The sequence below is a fragment of the Phalangium opilio genome, unplaced genomic scaffold (assembly GCF_054372755.1).
Source record: "Phalangium opilio isolate 3A_F unplaced genomic scaffold, DU_Popi_V2 ptg000352l_1, whole genome shotgun sequence".
Classification (NCBI taxonomy): domain Eukaryota; kingdom Metazoa; phylum Arthropoda; class Arachnida; order Opiliones; family Phalangiidae; genus Phalangium; species Phalangium opilio.
In genome coordinates this window covers 6,234,524-6,251,726 of record NW_028324228.1, presented here as the reverse complement: position 1 = coordinate 6,251,726, position 17,203 = coordinate 6,234,524, and the positions used below count along the sequence as shown (strand labels likewise).

Sequence of the window (17,203 nt, the reverse complement as noted above, 5' to 3'; positions counted from 1 at the left end):
TTTAATCTTTGGGCTTCTGTGGCGCAATGGTTAGCGCGTTCGGCTGTTAACCGAAAGGTAGGTGGTTCGAGCCCACCCGGGAGCGGTGTTGTGAGCTCTCACATGTAACGTAAAAAGCCAAAGTGTTTCCACAATACCCGACGACCATTTAATTTTTGGGCTTCCGTGGCGCAATGGTTAGCGCGTTCGGCTGTTAACCGAAAGGTTGGTGGTTCGAGCCCATCCGTGAGCGGTGTTGTGAGGTCTCAGATGTGACGTAAAAAGTCAAAGTTTTTCCACAATACCTGACGACCATTTAATTTTTGAGCTTCCGTGGCGCAATGGTTAGCGCGTTCGGCTGTTAACCGAAAGGTTGGTGGTTCGAGCCCATCCGGGAGCGGTGTTGTGAGGTCTCAGATGTGACGTAAAAAGTCAAAGTTTTTCCACAATACCTGACGAACATTTAATCTTTGGGCTTCCGTTGCGCAATGGTTAACGCCGTCGGCTGTTAACCGAAAGGTTGGTGGTTCGAGCCCATCCGGGAGCGGTGTTGTGAGGTCTTAGATGTAACGTAAAATTCAGAGTTTTTTAAAAATAACTGACGAACATTTAATTTTTGGGCTTCCGTGGCGCAATGGTTAGCGCGTTCGGCTGTTAACCGAAAGGTTGGTGGTTCGAGCCCACCCGGGAGCGGTGTTGTGAGCTCTCACATGTAACGTAAAAAGCCAAAGTGTTTCCACAATACCCGACGACCATTTAATTTTTGGGCTTCCGTGGCGCAATGGTTAGCGCGTTCGGCTGTTAACCGAAAGGTTGGTGGTTCGAGCCCATCCGTGAGCGGTGTTGTGAGGTCTCAGATGTGACGTAAAAAGTCAAAGTTTTTCCACAATACCTGACGACCATTTAATTTTTGAGCTTCCGTGGCGCAATGGTTAGCGCGTTCGGCTGTTAACCGAAAGGTTGGTGGTTCGAGCCCATCCGGGAGCGGTGTTGTGAGGTCTCAGATGTGACGTAAAAAGTCAAAGTTTTTCCACAATACCTGACGAACATTTAATCTTTGGGCTTCCGTTGCGCAATGGTTAACGCCGTCGGCTGTTAACCGAAAGGTTGGTGGTTCGAGCCCATCCGGGAGCGGTGATGTGAGGTCTTAGATGTAACGTAAAATTCAGAGTTTTTTAAAAATAACTGACGAACATTTAATTTTTGGGCTTCCGTGGCGCAATGGTTAGCGCGTTCGGCTGTTAACCGAAAGGTTGGTGGTTCGAGCCCATCCGGGAGCGGTGTTGTGAGGTCTTAGATGTAACGTAAAATTCAGAGTTTTTTAAAAATACCTGACGAACATTTAATCTTTGGGCTTCTGTGGCGCAATGGTTAGCGCGTTCGGCTGTTAACCGAAAGGTTGGTGGTTCGAGCCCATCCGGGAGCGGTGTTGTGAGGTCTTAGATGTAACGTAAAATTCAGAGTTTTTTAAAAATACCTGACGAACATTTAATCTTTGGGCTTCTGTGGCGCAATGGTTAGCGCGTTCGGCTGTTAACCGAAAGGTTGGTGGTTCGAGCCCACCCGGGAGCGGTGTTGTGAGCTCTCACATGTAACGTAAAAAGCCAAAGTGTTTCCACAATACCCGACGACCATTTAATTTTTGGGCTTCCGTGGCGCAATGGTTAGCGCGTTCGGCTGTTAACCGAAAGGTTGGTGGTTCGACCCCACCCGGGAGCGGTGTTGTGAGCTCTGACATGTAACGTAAAAAGCCAAAGTGTTTCCACAATACCCGACGACCATTTAATTTTTGGGCTTCCGTGGCGCAATGGTTAGCGCGTTCGGCTGTTAACCGAAAGGTTGGTGGTTCGAGCCCATCCGGGAGCGGTGATGTGAGGTCTTAGATGTAACGTAAAATTCAGAGTTTTTTAAAAATAACTGACGAACATTTAATTTTTGGGCTTCCGTGGCGCAATGGTTAGCGCGTTCGGCTGTTAACCGAAAGGTTGGTGGTTCGAGCCCATCCGGGAGCGGTGTTGTGAGGTCTTAGATGTAACGTAAAATTCAGAGTTTTTTAAAAATACCTGACGAACATTTAATCTTTGGGCTTCTGTGGCGCAATGGTTAGCGCGTTCGGCTGTTAACCGAAAGGTTGGTGGTTCGAGCCCACCCGGGAGCGGTGTTGTGAGCTCTCACATGTAACGTAAAAAGCCAAAGTGTTTCCACAATACCCGACGACCATTTAATTTTTGGGCTTCCGTGGCGCAATGGTTAGCGCGTTCGGCTGTTAACCGAAAGGTTGGTGGTTCGACCCCACCCGGGAGCGGTGTTGTGAGCTCTGACATGTAACGTAAAAAGCCAAAGTGTTTCCACAATACCCGACGACCATTTAATTTTTGGGCTTCCGTGGCGCAATGGTTAGCGCGTTCGGCTGTTAACCGAAAGGTTGGTGGTTCGAGCCCACCCGGGAGCGGTGTTGTGAAATCTCACATGTAACGTAAAAATCCAAAGTTTTTCCACAATACCTGACGAACATTTAATCTTTGGGCTTCCGTTGCGCAATGGTTAACGCCGTCGGCTGTTAACCGAAAGGTTGGTGGTTCGAGCCCATCCGGGAGCGGTGTTGTGAGGTCTTAGATGTAACGTAAAATTCAGAGTTTTTTAAAAATAACTGACGAACATTTAATTTTTGGGCTTCCGTGGCGCAATGGTTAGCGCGTTCGGCTGTTAACCGAAAGGTTGGTGGTTCGAGCCCATCCGGGAGCGGTGTTGTGAGGTCTTAGATGTAACGTAAAATTCAGAGTTTTTTAAAAATACCTGACGAACATTTAATCTTTGGGCTTCTGTGGCGCAATGGTTAGCGCGTTCGGCTGTTAACCGAAAGGTTGGTGGTTCGAGCCCACCCGGGAGCGGTGTTGTGAGCTCTCACATGTAACGTAAAAAGCCAAAGTGTTTCCACAATACCCGACGACCATTTAATTTTTGGGCTTCCGTGGCGCAATGGTTAGCGCGTTCGGCTGTTAACCGAAAGGTTGGTGGTTCGACCCCACCCGGGAGCGGTGTTGTGAGCTCGGACATGTAACGTAAAAAGCCAAAGTGTTTCCACAATACCCGACGACCATTTAATTTTTGGGCTTCCGTGGCGCAATGGTTAGCGCGTTCGGCTGTTAACCGAAAGGTTGGTGGTTCGAGCCCACCCGGGAGCGGTGTTGTGAAATCTCACATGTAACGTAAAAATCCAAAGTTTTTCCACAATACCTGACGAACATTTAATCTTTGGGCTTCCGTTGCGCAATGGTTAACGCCGTCGGCTGTTAACCGAAAGGTTGGTGGTTCGAGCCCATCCGGGAGCGGTGTTGTGAGGTCTTAGATGTAACGTAAAATTCAGAGTTTTTTAAAAATAACTGACGAACATTTAATTTTTGGGCTTCCGTGGCGCAATGGTTAGCGCGTTCGGCTGTTAACCGAAAGGTTGGTGGTTCGAGCCCATCCGGGAGCGGTGTTGTGAGGTCTTAGATGTAACGTAAAATTCAGAGTTTTTTAAAAATACCTGACGAACATTTAATCTTTGGGCTTCTGTGGCGCAATGGTTAGCGCATTCGGCTGTTAACCGAAAGGTTGGTGGTTCGAGCCCACCCGGGAGCGGTGTTGTGAGCTCTCACATGTAACGTAAAAAGCCAAAGTGTTTCCACAATACCCGACGACCATTTAATTTTTGGGCTTCCGTGGCGCAATGGTTAGCGCGTTCGGCTGTTAACCGAAAGGTTGGTGGTTCGAGCCCATCCGTGAGCGGTGTTGTGAGGTCTCAGATGTGACGTAAAAAGTCAAAGTTTTTCCACAATACCTGACGAACATTTAATCTTTGGGCTTCCGTTGCGCAATGGTTAACGCCGTCGGCTGTTAACCGAAAGGTTGGTGGTTCGAGCCCATCCGGGAGCGGTGTTGTGAGGTCTTAGATGTAACGTAAAATTCAGAGTTTTTTAAAAATAACTGACGAACATTTAATTTTTGGGCTTCCGTGGCGCAATGGTTAGCGCGTTCGGCTGTTAACCGAAAGGTTGGTGGTTCGAGCCCATCCAAGAGCGGTGTTGTGAGGTCTTAGATGTAACGTAAAATTCAGAGTTTTTTAAAAATACCTGACGAACATTTAATCTTTGGGCTTCTGTGGCGCAATGGTTAGCGCGTTCGGCTGTTAACCGAAAGGTTGGTGGTTCGAGCCCACCCGGGAGCGGTGTTGTGAGCTCTCACATGTAACGTAAAAAGCCAAAGTGTTTCCACAATACCCGACGACCATTTAATTTTTGGGCTTCCGTGGCGCAATGGTTAGCGCGTTCGGCTGTTAACCGAAAGGTTGGTGGTTCGACCCCACCCGGGAGCGGTGTTGTGAGCTCTGACATGTAACGTAAAAAGCCAAAGTGTTTCCACAATACCCGACGACCATTTAATTTTTGGGCTTCCGTGGCGCAATGGTTAGCGCGTTCGGCTGTTAACCGAAAGGTTGGTGGTTCGAGCCCACCCGGGAGCGGTGTTGTGAAATCTCACATGTAACGTAAAAATCCAAAGTTTTTCCACAATACCTGACGAACATTTAATCTTTGGGCTTCCGTTGCGCAATGGTTAACGCCGTCGGCTGTTAACCGAAAGGTTGGTGGTTCGAGCCCATCCGGGAGCGGTGTTGTGAGGTCTTAGATGTAACGTAAAATTCAGAGTTTTTTAAAAATACCTGACGAACATTTAATCTTTGGGCTTCTGTGGCGCAATGGTTAGCGCGTTCGGCTGTTAACCGAAAGGTTGGTGGTTCGAGCCCATCCGTGAGCGGTGTTGTGAGGTCTCAGATGTGACGTAAAAAGTCAAAGTTTTTCCACAATACCTGACGAACATTTAATCTTTGGGCTTCCGTTGCGCAATGGTTAACGCCGTCGGCTGTTAACCGAAAGGTTGGTGGTTCGAGCCCATCCGGGAGCGGTGTTGTGAGGTCTTAGATGTAACGTAAAATTCAGAGTTTTTTAAAAATAACTGACGAACATTTAATTTTTGGGCTTCCGTGGCGCAATGGTTAGAGCGTTCAGCTGTTAACCGAAAGGTTGGTGGTTCGAGCCCACCCGGGAGCGGTGTTGTGAGATCTCACATGTAACGTAAAAAGCCAAAGTTTTTCCACAATACCTGACGAACATTTAACCTTTTGGGCTTCCGTTGCGCAATGGTTAACGCCGTCGGATGTTAACCAAAAGGTTGGTGGTTCGAGCCCACCCGGCTGCCGTGTTGTGAAGTCTCAAATGTAACGTAAAAAGCCAAAGTTTTTCACAATACCTGACGACCATTTAATTTTTGAGCTTCCGTGGCGCAATGGTTAGCGCGTTCGGCTGTTAACCGAAAGGTTGGTGGTTCGAGCCCACCCGGGACCGTGTTGTGAGGTCTTAGATGTAACGTAAAATTCAGAGTTTTTTAAAAATAACTGACGAACATTTAATTTTTGGGCTTCCTTGGCTCCATGGTTAGCGTGTTCGGATGTTAAGCTTAAGGTTGGTGGTTCGAGCCCACCCGGGAGCAGTGTTGTGAAGTCTCAAATGTAACGTAAAAAGCCAAAGTGTTTCCACAATACCTGACGACCATTTAATTTTTGGGCTTCCGTGGCTCAATGGTTAGCGCGTTCGACTGTTAACTAATAGGTTGGTGGTTCGAGCCCACCCGGGAGCGGAGTTGTGAAATCTCACAGGTAACGTAAAAATTAAAAGTTTTTCCACAATACCTGACGAACATTTAATCTTTGGGCTTCCGTTGCGCAATGGTTAACGCCGTCGGCTGTTAACCGAAAGGTTGGTGGTTCGAGCCCATCCGGGAGCGGTGTTGTGAGGTCTCAGATGTGACGTAAAAAGTCAAAGTTTTTCCACAATACCTGACGAACATTTAATCTTTGGGCTTCCTTTGCGCAATGGTTAACGCCGTCGGCTGTTAACCGAAAGGTTGGTGGTTCGATCCCATCCGGGAGCGGTGTTGTGAGGTCTTAGATGTAACGTAAAATTCAGAGTTTTTTAAAAATAACTGACGAACATTTAATTTTTGGGCTTCCGTGGCGCAATGGTTAGCGCGTTCGGCTGTTAACCGAAAGGTTGGTGGTTCGAGCCCATCCGGGAGCGGTGTTGTGAGGTCTTAGATGTAACGTATAATTCAGAGTTTTTTAAAAATACCTGACGAACATTTAATCTTTGGGCTTCTTTGGTCAATGGTTAGCGCGTTCGGCTGTTAACCGAAAGGTTGGTGGTTCGAGCCCACCCGGGAGCGGTGTTGTGAGCTCTCACATGTAACGTAAAAAGCCAAAGTGTTTCCACAATACCCGACGACCATTTAATTTTTGGGCTTCCGTGGCGCAATGGTTAGCGCGTTCTGCTGTTAACCGAAAGGTTGGTGGTTCGACCCCACCCGGGAGCGGTGTTGTGAGCTCTGACATGTAACGTAAAAAGCCAAAGTGTTTCCACAATACCCGACGACCATTTAATTTTTGGGCTTCCGTGGCGCAATGGTTAGCGCGTTCGGCTGTTAACCGAAAGGTTGGTGGTTCGAGCCCACCCGGGAGCGGTGTTGTGAAATCTCACATGTAACGTAAAAATCCAAAGTTTTTCCACAATACCTGACGAACATTTAATCTTTGGGCTTCCGTTGCGCAATGGTTAACGCCGTCGGCTGTTAACCGAAAGGTTGGTGGTTCGAGCCCATCCGGGAGCGGTGTTGGAAGGTCTTAGATGTAACGTAAAATTCAGAGTTTTTTAAAAATAACTGACGAACATTTAATTTTTGGGCTTCCGTGGCGCAATGGTTAGCGCGTTCGGCTGTTAACCGAAAGGTTGGTGGTTCGAGCCCATCCGGGAGCGGTGTTGTGAGGTCTTAGATGTAACGTAAAATTCAGAGTTTTTTAAAAATACCTGACGAACATTTAATCTTTGGGCTTCTGTGGCACAATGGTTAGCGCGTTCGGCTGTTAGCCGAAAGGTTGGTGGTTCGAGCCCACCCGGTAGCGGTGTTGTGAGCTCTCACATGTAACGTAAAAAGTCAAAGTGTTTCCACAATACCCGACGACCATTTAATTTTTGGGCTTCCGTGGCGCAATGGTTAGCGCGTTCGGCTGTTAACCGAAAGGTTGGTGGTTCGAGCCCATCCGTGAGCGGTGTTGTGAGGTCTCAGATGTGACGTAAAAAGTCAAAGTTTTTCCACAATACCTGACGAACATTTAATCTTTGGGCTTCCGTTGCGCAATGGTTAACGCCGTCGGCTGTTAACCGAAAGGTTGGTGGTTCGATCCCATCCGGGAGCGGTGTTGTGAGGTCTTAGATGTAACGTAAAATTCAGAGTTTTTTAAAAATAACTGACGAACATTTAATTTTTGGGCTTCCGTGGCGCAATGGTTAACGCGTTCGGCTGTTAACCGAAAGGTTGGTGGTTCGAGCCCATCCGGGAGCGGTGTTGTGAGGTCTTAGATGTAACGTATAATTCAGAGTTTTTTAAAAATACCTGACGAACATTTAATCTTTGGGCTTCTGTGGTCAATGGTTAGCGCGTTCGGCTGTTAACCGAAAGGTTGGTGGTTCGAGCCCACCCGGGAGCGGTGTTGTGAGCTCTCACATGTAACGTAAAAAGCCAAAGTGTTTCCACAATACCCGACGACCATTTAATTTTTGGGCTTCCGTGGCGCAATGGTTAGCGCGTTCGGCTGTTAACCGAAAGGTTGGTGGTTCGACCCCACCCGGGAGCGGTGTTGTGAGCTCTGACATGTAACGTAAAAAGCCAAAGTGTTTCCACAATACCCGACGACCATTTAATTTTTGGGCTTCCGTGGCGCAATGGTTAGCGCGTTCGGCTGTTAACCGAAAGGTTGGTGGTTCGAGCCCACCCGGGAGCGGTGTTGTGAAATCTCACATGTAACGAAAAAATCCAAAGTTTTTCCACAATACCTGACGAACATTTAATCTTTGGGCTTCCGTTGCGCAATGGTTAACGCCGTCGGCTGTTAACCGAAAGGTTGGTGGTTCGAGCCCATCCGGGAGCGGTGTTGTGAGGTCTTAGATGTAACGTAAAATTCAGAGTTTTTTAAAAATAACTGACGAACATTTAATTTTTGGGCTTCCGTGGCGCAATGGTTAGCGCGTTCGGCTGTTAACCGAAAGGTTGGTGGTTCGAGCCCATCCGGGAGCGGTGTTGTGAGGTCTTAGATGTAACGTAAAATTCAGAGTTTTTTAAAAATACCTGACGAACATTTAATCTTTGGGCTTCTGTGGCGCAATGGTTAGCGCGTTCGGCTGTTAACCGAAAGGTTGGTGGTTCGAGCCCACCCGGGAGCGGTGTTGTGAGCTCTCACATGTAACGTAAAAAGCCAAAGTGTTTCCACAATACCCGACGACCATTTAATTTTTGGGCTTCCGTGGCGCAATGGTTAGCGCGTTCGGCTGTTAACCGAAAGGTTGGTGGTTCGAGCCCATCCGTGAGCGGTGTTGTGAAGTCTCAGATGTGACGTAAAAAGTCAAAGTTTTTCCACAATACCTGACGAACATTTAATCTTTGGGCTTCCGTTGCGCAATGGTTAACGCCGTCGGCTGTTAACCGAAAGGTTGGTGGTTCGAGCCCATCCGGGAGCGGTGTTGTGAGGTCTTAGATGTAACGTAAAATTCAGAGTTTTTTAAAAATAACTGACGAACATTTAATTTTTGGGCTTCCGTGGCGCAATGGTTAGAGCGTTCAGCTGTTAACCGAAAGGTTGGTGGTTCGAGCCCACCCGGGAGCGGTGTTGTGAGCTCTCACATGTAACGTAAAAAGCCAAAGTTTTTCCACAATACCTGACGAACATCTAATCTTTTGGGCTTCCGTTGCGCAATGGTTAACGCCGTCGGCTGTTAACCGAAAGGTTGGTGGTTCGAGCCCATCCGGGAGCGGTGTTGTGAGGTCTTAGATGTAACGTAAAATTCAGAGTTTTTTAAAAATAACTGACGAACATTTAATTTTTGGGCTTCCGTGGCGCAATGGTTAGAGCGTTCAGCTGTTATTCAAAAGGTTTGTGGTTCGAGCCCATCCGGGAGCGGTGTTGTGAAGTCTCAGATGTGACGTAAAAAGTCAAAGCTTTTCCACAATACCTGACGAACATTTAATCTTTGGGCTTCCGTTGCACAATGGTTAACGCCGTCGGCTGTTAACCGAAAGGTTGGTGGTTCGAGCCCATCCGGGAGCGGTGTTGTGAGGTCTTAGATGTAACGTAAAAAGCCAAAGTGTTTCCACAATACCCGACGACCATTTAATTTTTGGGCTTCCGTGGCGCAATGGTTAGCGCGTTCGGCTGTTAACCGAAAGGTTGGTGGTTCGAGCCCACCCGGGAGCGGTGTTGTGAAATCTCACATGTAACGAAAAAATCCAAAGTTTTTCCACAATACCTGACGAACATTTAATCTTTGGGCTTCCGTTGCGCAATGGTTAACGCCGTCGGCTGTTAACCGAAAGGTTGGTGGTTCGAGCCCATCCGGGAGCGGTGTTGTGAGGTCTTAGATGTAACGTAAAATTCAGAGTTTTTTAAAAATAACTGACGAACATTTAATTTTTGGGCTTCCGTGGCGCAATGGTTAGCGCGTTCGGCTGTTAACCGAAAGGTTGGTGGTTCGAGCCCATCCGGGAGCGGTGTTGTGAGGTCTTAGATGTAACGTAAAATTCAGAGTTTTTTAAAAATACCTGACGAACATTTAATCTTTGGGCTTCTGTGGCGCAATGGTTAGCGCGTTCGGCTGTTAACCGAAAGGTTGGTGGTTCGAGCCCACCCGGGAGCGGTGTTGTGAGCTCTCACATGTAACGTAAAAAGCCAAAGTGTTTCCACAATACCCGACGACCATTTAATTTTTGGGCTTCCGTGGCGCAATGGTTAGCGCGTTCGGCTGTTAACCGAAAGGTTGGTGGTTCGAGCCCATCCGTGAGCGGTGTTGTGAAGTCTCAGATGTGACGTAAAAAGTCAAAGTTTTTCCACAATACCTGACGAACATTTAATCTTTGGGCTTCCGTTGCGCAATGGTTAACGCCGTCGGCTGTTAACCGAAAGGTTGGTGGTTCGAGCCCATCCGGGAGCGGTGTTGTGAGGTCTTAGATGTAACGTAAAATTCAGAGTTTTTTAAAAATAACTGACGAACATTTAATTTTTGGGCTTCCGTGGCGCAATGGTTAGAGCGTTCAGCTGTTAACCGAAAGGTTGGTGGTTCGAGCCCACCCGGGAGCGGTGTTGTGAGCTCTCACATGTAACGTAAAAAGCCAAAGTTTTTCCACAATACCTGACGAACATCTAATCTTTTGGGCTTCCGTTGCGCAATGGTTAACGCCGTCGGCTGTTAACCGAAAGGTTGGTGGTTCGAGCCCATCCGGGAGCGGTGTTGTGAGGTCTTAGATGTAACGTAAAATTCAGAGTTTTTTAAAAATAACTGACGAACATTTAATTTTTGGGCTTCCGTGGCGCAATGGTTAGAGCGTTCAGCTGTTATTCAAAAGGTTGGTGGTTCGAGCCCATCCGGGAGCGGTGTTGTGAGGTCTTAGATGTAACGTAAAATTCAGAGTTTTTTAAAAATACCTGACGAACATTTAATCTTTGGGCTTCTGTGGCGCAATGGTTAGCGCGTTCGGCTGTTAACCGAAAGGTTGGTGGTTCGAGCCCACCCAGGAGCGGTGTTGTGAGCTCTCACATGTAACGTAAAAAGCCAAAGTGTTTCCACAATACCCGACGACCATTTAATTTTTGGGCTTCCGTGGCGCAATGGTTAGCGCGTTCGGCTGTTAACCGAAAGGTTGGTGGTTCGAGCCCACCCGGGAGCGGTGTTGTGAGCTCTCACATGTAACGTAAAAAGCCAAAGTGTTTCCACAATACCCGACGACCATTTAATTTTTGGGCTTCCGTGGCGCAATGGTTAGCGCGTTCGGCTGTTAACCGAAAGGTTGGTGGTTCGAGCCCACCCGGGAGCGGTGTTGTGAGGTCTTAGATGTAACGTTAAATTCAGAGTTTTTTAAAAATAGCTGACGAACATTTAATTTTTGGGCTTCCGTGGCGCAATGGTTAGCGCGTTCGGCTGTTAACCGAAAGGTTGGTGGTTCGAGCCCATCCGGGAGCGGTGTTGTGAGGTCTTAGATGTAACGTATAATTCAGAGTTTTTTAAAAATACCTGACGAACATTTAATCTTTGGGCTTCTGTGGTCAATGGTTAGCGCGTTCGGCTGTTAACCGAAAGGTTGGTGGTTCGAGCCCACCCGGGAGCGGTGTTGTGAGCTCTCACATGTAACGTAAAAAGCCAAAGTGTTTCCACAATACCCGACGACCATTTAATTTTTGGGCTTCCGTGGCGAAATGGTTAGCGCGTTCGGCTGTTAACCGAAAGGTTGGTGGTTCGACCCCACCCGGGAGCTGTGTTGTGAGCTCTGACATGTAACGCAAAAAGCCAAAGTGTTTCCACAATACCCGACGACCATTTAATTTTTGGGCTTCCGTGGCGCAATGGTTAGCGCGTTCGGCTGTTAACCGAAAGGTTGGTGGTTCGAGCCCACCCGGGAGCGGTGTTTTGAAATCTCACATGTAACGTAAAAATCCAAAGTTTTTCCACAATACCTGACGAACATTTAATCTTTGGGCTTCCGTTGCGCAATGGTTAACACCGTCGGCTGTTAACCGAAAGGTTGGTGGTTCGAGCCCATCCGGGAGCGGTGTTGTGAGGTCTTAGATGTAACGTAAAATTCAGAGTTTTTTAAAAATAACTGACGAACATTTAATTTTTGGGCTTCCGTGGCGCAATGGTTAGCGCGTTCGGCTGTTAACCGAAAGGTTGGTGGTTCGAGCCCATCCGGGAGCGGTGTTGTGAGGTCTTAGATGTAACGTAAAATTCAGACTTTTTTAAAAATACCTGACGAACATTTAATCTTTGGGCTTCTGTGGCGCAATGGTTAGCGCGTTCGGCTGTTAACCGAAAGGTTGGTGGTTCGAGCCCACCCGGGAGCGGTGTTGTGAGCTCTCACATGTAACGTAAAAAGCCAAAGTGTTTCCACAATACCCGACGACCATTTAATTTTTGGGCTTCCGTGGCGCAATGGTTAGCGCGTTCGGCTGTTAACCGAAAGGTTGGTGGTTCGAGCCCATCCGTGAGCGGTGTTGTGAGGTCTCAGATGTGACGTAAAAAGTCAAAGTTTTTCCACAATACCTGACGAACATTTAATCTTTGGGCTTCCGTTGCGCAATGGTTAACGCCGTCGGCCGTTAACCGAAAGGTTGGTGGTTCGAGCCCATCCGGGAGCGGTGTTGTGAGGTCTTAGATGTAACGTAAAATTCAGAGTTTTTTAAAAATACCTGACGAACATTTAATCTTTGGGCTTCTGTGGCGCAATGGTTAGCGCGTTCGGCTGTTAACCGAAAGGTTGGTGGTTCGAGCCCACCCAGGAGCGGTGTTGTGAGCTCTCACATGTAACGTAAAAAGCCAAAGTGTTTCCACAATACCCGACGACCATTTAATTTTTGGGCTTCCGTGGCGCAATGGTTAGCGCGTTCGGCTGTTAACCGAAAGGTTGGTGGTTCGAGCCCACCCGGGAGCGGTGTTGTGAGCTCTCACATGTAACGTAAAAAGCCAAAGTGTTTCCACAATACCCGACGACCATTTAATTTTTGGGCTTCCGTGGCGCAATGGTTAGCGCGTTCGGCTGTTAACCGAAAGGTTGGTGGTTCGAGCCCACCCGGGAGCGGTGTTGTGAGGTCTTAGATGTAACGTTAAATTCAGAGTTTTTTAAAAATAGCTGACGAACATTTAATTTTTGGGCTTCCGTGGCGCAATGGTTAGCGCGTTCGGCTGTTAACCGAAAGTTTGGTGGTTCGAGCCCATCCGGGAGCGGTGTTGTGAGGTCTTAGATGTAACGTATAATTCAGAGTTTTTTAAAATACCTGAAGAACATTTAATCTTTGGGCTTCTGTGGTCAATGGTTAGCGCGTTCGGCTGTTAACCGAAAGGTTGGTGGTTCGAGCCCACCCGGGAGCGGTGTTGTGAGCTCTCACATGTAACGTAAAAAGCCAAAGTGTTTCCACAATACCCGACGACCATTTAATTTTTGGGCTTCCGTGGCGAAATGGTTAGCGCGTTCGGCTGTTAACCGAAAGGTTGGTGGTTCGACCCCACCCGGGAGCTGTGTTGTGAGCTCTGACATGTAACGTAAAAAGCCAAAGTGTTTCCACAATACCCGACGACCATTTAATTTTTGGGCTTCCGTGGCGCAATGGTTAGCGCGTTCGGCTGTTAACCGAAAGGTTGGTGGTTCGAGCCCACCCGGGAGCGGTGTTTTGAAATCTCACATGTAACGTAAAAATCCAAAGTTTTTCCACAATACCTGACGAACATTTAATCTTTGGGCTTCCGTTGCGCAATGGTTAACACCGTCGGCTGTTAACCGAAAGGTTGGTGGTTCGAGCCCATCCGGGAGCGGTGTTGTGAGGTCTTAGATGTAACGTAAAATTCAGAGTTTTTTAAAAATAACTGACGAACATTTAATTTTTGGGCTTCCGTGGCGCAATGGTTAGCGCGTTCGGCTGTTAACCGAAAGGTTGGTGGTTCGAGCCCATCCGGGAGCGGTGTTGTGAGGTCTTAGATGTAACGTAAAATTCAGACTTTTTTAAAAATACCTGACGAACATTTAATCTTTGGGCTTCTGTGGCGCAATGGTTAGCGCGTTCGGCTGTTAACCGAAAGGTTGGTGGTTCGAGCCCACCCGGGAGCGGTGTTGTGAGCTCTCACATGTAACGTAAAAAGCCAAAGTGTTTCCACAATACCCGACGACCATTTAATTTTTGGGCTTCCGTGGCGCAATGGTTAGCGCGTTCGGCTGTTAACCGAAAGGTTGGTGGTTCGAGCCCATCCGTGAGCGGTGTTGTGAGGTCTCAGATGTGACGTAAAAAGTCAAAGTTTTTCCACAATACCTGACGAACATTTAATCTTTGGGCTTCCGTTGCGCAATGGTTAACGCCGTCGGTCGTTAACCGAAAGGTTGGTGGTTCGAGCCCATCCGGGAGCGGTGTTGTGAGGTCTTAGATGTAATGTAAAATTCAGAGTTTTTTAAAAATAACTGACGAACATTTAATTTTTGGGCTTCCGTGGCGCAATGGTTAGAGCGTTCAGCTGTTAACCGAAAGGTTGGTGGTTCGAGCCCACCCGGGAGCGGTGTTGTGAGCTCTCACATGTAACGTAAAAAGCCAAAGTTTTTCCACAATACCTGACGAACATTTAATCTTTTGGGCTTCCGTTGCGCAATGGTTAACGCCGTCGGCTGTTAACCGAAAGGTTGGTGGTTCGAGCCCATCCGGGAGCGGTGTTGTGAGGTCTTAGATGTAACGTAAAATTCAGAGTTTTTTAAAAATAACTGACGAACATTTAATTTTTGGGCTTCCGTGGCGCAATGGTTAGAGCGTTCAGCTGTTATTCAAAAGGTTTGTGGTTCGAGCCCATCCGGGAGCGGTGTTGTGAAGTCTCAGATGTGACGTAAAAAGTCAAAGCTTTTCCACAATACCTGACGAACATTTAATCTTTGGGCTTCCGTTGCACAATGGTTAACGCCGTCGGCTGTTAACCGAAAGGTTGGTGGTTCGAGCCCATCCGGGAGCGGTGTTGTGAGGTCTTAGATGTAACGTAAAATTCAGAGTTTTTTAAAAATACCTGACGAACATTTAATCTTTGGGCTTCTGTGGCGCAATGGTTAGCGCGTTCGGCTGTTAACCGAAAGGTTGGTGGTTCGAGCCCACCCGGGAGCGGTGTTGTGAGCTCTCACATGTAACGTAAAAAGCCAAAGTGTTTCCACAATACCCGACGACCATTTAATTTTTGGGCTTCCGTGGCGCAATGGTTAGCGCGTTCGGCTGTTAACCGAAAGGTTGGTCGTTCGAGCCCACCCGGGAGCGGTGTTGTGAGCTCTCACATGTAACGTAAAAAGCCAAAGTGTTTCCACAATACCCGACGACCATTTAATTTTTGGGCTTCCGTGGCGCAATGGTTAGCGCGTTCGGCTGTTAACCGAAAGGTTGGTGGTTCGAGCCCACCCGGGAGCGGTGTTGTGAGGTCTTAGATGTAACGTAAAATTCAGAGTTTTTTAAAAATAACTGACGAACATTTAATTTTTGGGCTTCCTTGGCTCCATGGTTAGCGTGTTCGGATGTTAAGCTTAAGGTTGGTGGTTCGAGCCCACCCGGGAGCAGTGTTGTGAAGTCTCAAATGTAACGTAAAAAGCCAAAGTTTTTCCACAATACCTGACGACCATTTAATCTTTGGGCTTCCGTTGCGCAATGGTTAACGCCGTCGGCTGTTAACCGAAAGGTTGGTGGTTCGAGCCCATCCGGGAGCGGTGTTGTGAGGTCTTAGATGTAACGTAAACTTCAGAGTTTTTTAAAAATACCTGACGAACATTTAATCTTTGGGCTTCCGTGGCGCAATGGTTAGCGCGTTCGGCTGTTAACTGAAAGGTTGGTGGTTCGAGACCATCCGGGAGCGGTGTTGTGAGGTCTCAGATGTGACGTAAAAAGTCAAAGTTTTTCCACAATACCTGACGACCATTTAATTTTTGAGCTTCCGTGGCGCAATGGTTAGCGCGTTCGGCTGTTAACCGAAAGGTTGGTGGTTCGAGCCCATACGGGAGCGGTGTTGTGAGGGCTCAGATGTGACGTAAAAAGTCAAAGTTTTTCCACAATACCTGACGAACATTTAATTTTTGGGCTTCCGTTGCGCAATGGTTAACGCCGTCGGCTGTTAACCGAAAGGTTGGTGGTTCGAGCCCATCCGGGAGCGGTGTTGTGAGGTCTTAGATGTAACGTAAAATTCAGAGTTTTAAAAATAACTGACGAACATTTAATTTTTGGGCTTCCGTGGCGCAATGGTTAGCGCGTTCGGCTGTTAACCGAAAGGTTGGTGGTTCGAGCCCATCCGGGAGCGGTGTTGTGAGGTCTTAGATGTAACGTAAAAAGCCAAAGTGTTTCCACAATACCCGACGACCATTTAATTTTTGGGCTTCCGTGGCGCAATGGTTAGCGCGTTCGGCTGTTAACCGAAAGGTTGGTGGTTCGAGCCCACCCGGGAGCGGTGTTGTGAGCTCTCACATGTAACGTAAAAAGCCAAAGTGTTTCCACAATACCCGACGACCATTTAATTTTTGGGCTTCCGTGGCGCAATGGTTAGCGCGTTCGGCTGTTAACCGAAAGGTTGGTGGTTCGAGCCCACCCGGGAGCGGTGTTGTGAAATCTCACATGTAACGTAAAAATCAAAAGTTTTTCCACAATACCTGACGAACATTTAATCTTTGGGCTTCCGTTGCGCAATGGTTAACGCTGTCGGCTGTTAACCGAAAGGTTGGTGGTTCGAGCCCATCCGGGAGCGGTGTTGTGAGGTCTTAGATGTAACGTAAAATTCAGAGTTTTTTAAAAATAACTGACGAACATTTAATCTTTGGGCTTCTGTGGCGCAATATTTAGCGCGTTCGGCTGTTAACCGAAAGGTTGGTGGTTCGAGCCCACCCGGTAGCGGTGTTGTGAGCTCTCACATGTAACGTAAAAAGCCAAAGTGTTTCCACAATACCCGACGACCATTTAATATTTGGGCTTCCGTGGCGCAATGGTTAGCGCGTTCGGCCTTTAACCGAAAGGTTGGTGGTTCGAGCCCATCCGTGAGCGGTGTTGTGAGGTGTCAGATGTGACGTAAAAAGTCAAAGTTTTTCCACTATACCTGACGAACATTTAATCTTTGGGCTTCCGTTGCGCAATGGTTAACGCCGTCGGCTGTTAACCGAAAGGTTGGTGGTTCGAGCCCATCCGGGAGCGGTGTTGTGAGGTCTTAGATGTAACGTAAAATTCAGAGTTTTTTAAAAATAACTGACGAACATTTAATTTTTGGGCTTTCGTGGCGCAATGGTTAGAGCGTTCAGCTGTTAACCGAAAGGTTGGTGGTTCGAGCCCACCCGGGAGCGGTGTTGTGAGCTCTCACATGTAACGTAAAAAGCCAAAGTTTTTCCACAATACCTGACGAACATTTAATCTTTTGGGCTTCCGTTGCGCAATGGTTAACGCCGTCGGCTGTTAACCGAAAGGTTGGTGGTTCGAGCCCATCCGGGAGCGGTGTTGTGTGGTCTTAGATGTAACGTAAAATTCAGTTTTTTAAAAATAACTGACGAACATTTAATTTTTGGGCTTCCGTGGCGCAATGGTTAGAGCGTTCAGCTGTTATTCAAAAGG

At 47.7% G+C, this 17,203-nt stretch overlaps 16 non-coding genes across 16 annotated transcripts; all 16 read left to right on the top strand.

Moving 5' to 3' along the window:
• The first annotated feature begins 599 nt into the window (after window positions 1-599).
• On the top strand, window positions 600-672 carry TRNAN-GUU (transfer RNA asparagine (anticodon GUU)). Its single transcript has one exon. It is a non-coding gene; the product is annotated as a tRNA-Asn (tRNA).
• A 1,686-nt stretch (window positions 673-2,358) lies between these two features.
• TRNAN-GUU (transfer RNA asparagine (anticodon GUU)) lies at window positions 2,359-2,431 on the top strand. The gene has a single exon. It is a non-coding gene; the product is annotated as a tRNA-Asn (tRNA).
• Window positions 2,432-3,091: 660 nt separating this feature from the next.
• On the top strand, window positions 3,092-3,164 carry TRNAN-GUU (transfer RNA asparagine (anticodon GUU)). Its single transcript has one exon. It is a non-coding gene; the product is annotated as a tRNA-Asn (tRNA).
• Window positions 3,165-4,410: 1,246 nt separating this feature from the next.
• Window positions 4,411-4,483, top strand: TRNAN-GUU (transfer RNA asparagine (anticodon GUU)). Its single transcript has one exon. It is a non-coding gene; the product is annotated as a tRNA-Asn (tRNA).
• A 1,978-nt stretch (window positions 4,484-6,461) lies between these two features.
• On the top strand, window positions 6,462-6,534 carry TRNAN-GUU (transfer RNA asparagine (anticodon GUU)). Its single transcript has one exon. It is a non-coding gene; the product is annotated as a tRNA-Asn (tRNA).
• A 1,245-nt stretch (window positions 6,535-7,779) lies between these two features.
• Window positions 7,780-7,852, top strand: TRNAN-GUU (transfer RNA asparagine (anticodon GUU)). The gene has a single exon. It is a non-coding gene; the product is annotated as a tRNA-Asn (tRNA).
• Window positions 7,853-9,246: 1,394 nt separating this feature from the next.
• On the top strand, window positions 9,247-9,319 carry TRNAN-GUU (transfer RNA asparagine (anticodon GUU)). The gene has a single exon. It is a non-coding gene; the product is annotated as a tRNA-Asn (tRNA).
• Window positions 9,320-10,712: 1,393 nt separating this feature from the next.
• TRNAN-GUU (transfer RNA asparagine (anticodon GUU)) lies at window positions 10,713-10,785 on the top strand. Its single transcript has one exon. It is a non-coding gene; the product is annotated as a tRNA-Asn (tRNA).
• Window positions 10,786-10,859: 74 nt separating this feature from the next.
• Window positions 10,860-10,932, top strand: TRNAN-GUU (transfer RNA asparagine (anticodon GUU)). The gene has a single exon. It is a non-coding gene; the product is annotated as a tRNA-Asn (tRNA).
• Window positions 10,933-11,444: 512 nt separating this feature from the next.
• Window positions 11,445-11,517, top strand: TRNAN-GUU (transfer RNA asparagine (anticodon GUU)). Its single transcript has one exon. It is a non-coding gene; the product is annotated as a tRNA-Asn (tRNA).
• Window positions 11,518-12,470: 953 nt separating this feature from the next.
• Window positions 12,471-12,543, top strand: TRNAN-GUU (transfer RNA asparagine (anticodon GUU)). The gene has a single exon. It is a non-coding gene; the product is annotated as a tRNA-Asn (tRNA).
• Window positions 12,544-12,617: 74 nt separating this feature from the next.
• On the top strand, window positions 12,618-12,690 carry TRNAN-GUU (transfer RNA asparagine (anticodon GUU)). Its single transcript has one exon. It is a non-coding gene; the product is annotated as a tRNA-Asn (tRNA).
• A 511-nt stretch (window positions 12,691-13,201) lies between these two features.
• Window positions 13,202-13,274, top strand: TRNAN-GUU (transfer RNA asparagine (anticodon GUU)). The gene has a single exon. It is a non-coding gene; the product is annotated as a tRNA-Asn (tRNA).
• A 1,687-nt stretch (window positions 13,275-14,961) lies between these two features.
• On the top strand, window positions 14,962-15,034 carry TRNAN-GUU (transfer RNA asparagine (anticodon GUU)). The gene has a single exon. It is a non-coding gene; the product is annotated as a tRNA-Asn (tRNA).
• Window positions 15,035-15,985: 951 nt separating this feature from the next.
• On the top strand, window positions 15,986-16,058 carry TRNAN-GUU (transfer RNA asparagine (anticodon GUU)). Its single transcript has one exon. It is a non-coding gene; the product is annotated as a tRNA-Asn (tRNA).
• Window positions 16,059-16,132: 74 nt separating this feature from the next.
• Window positions 16,133-16,205, top strand: TRNAN-GUU (transfer RNA asparagine (anticodon GUU)). The gene has a single exon. It is a non-coding gene; the product is annotated as a tRNA-Asn (tRNA).
• The last annotated feature ends 998 nt before the right edge of the window (window positions 16,206-17,203 follow it).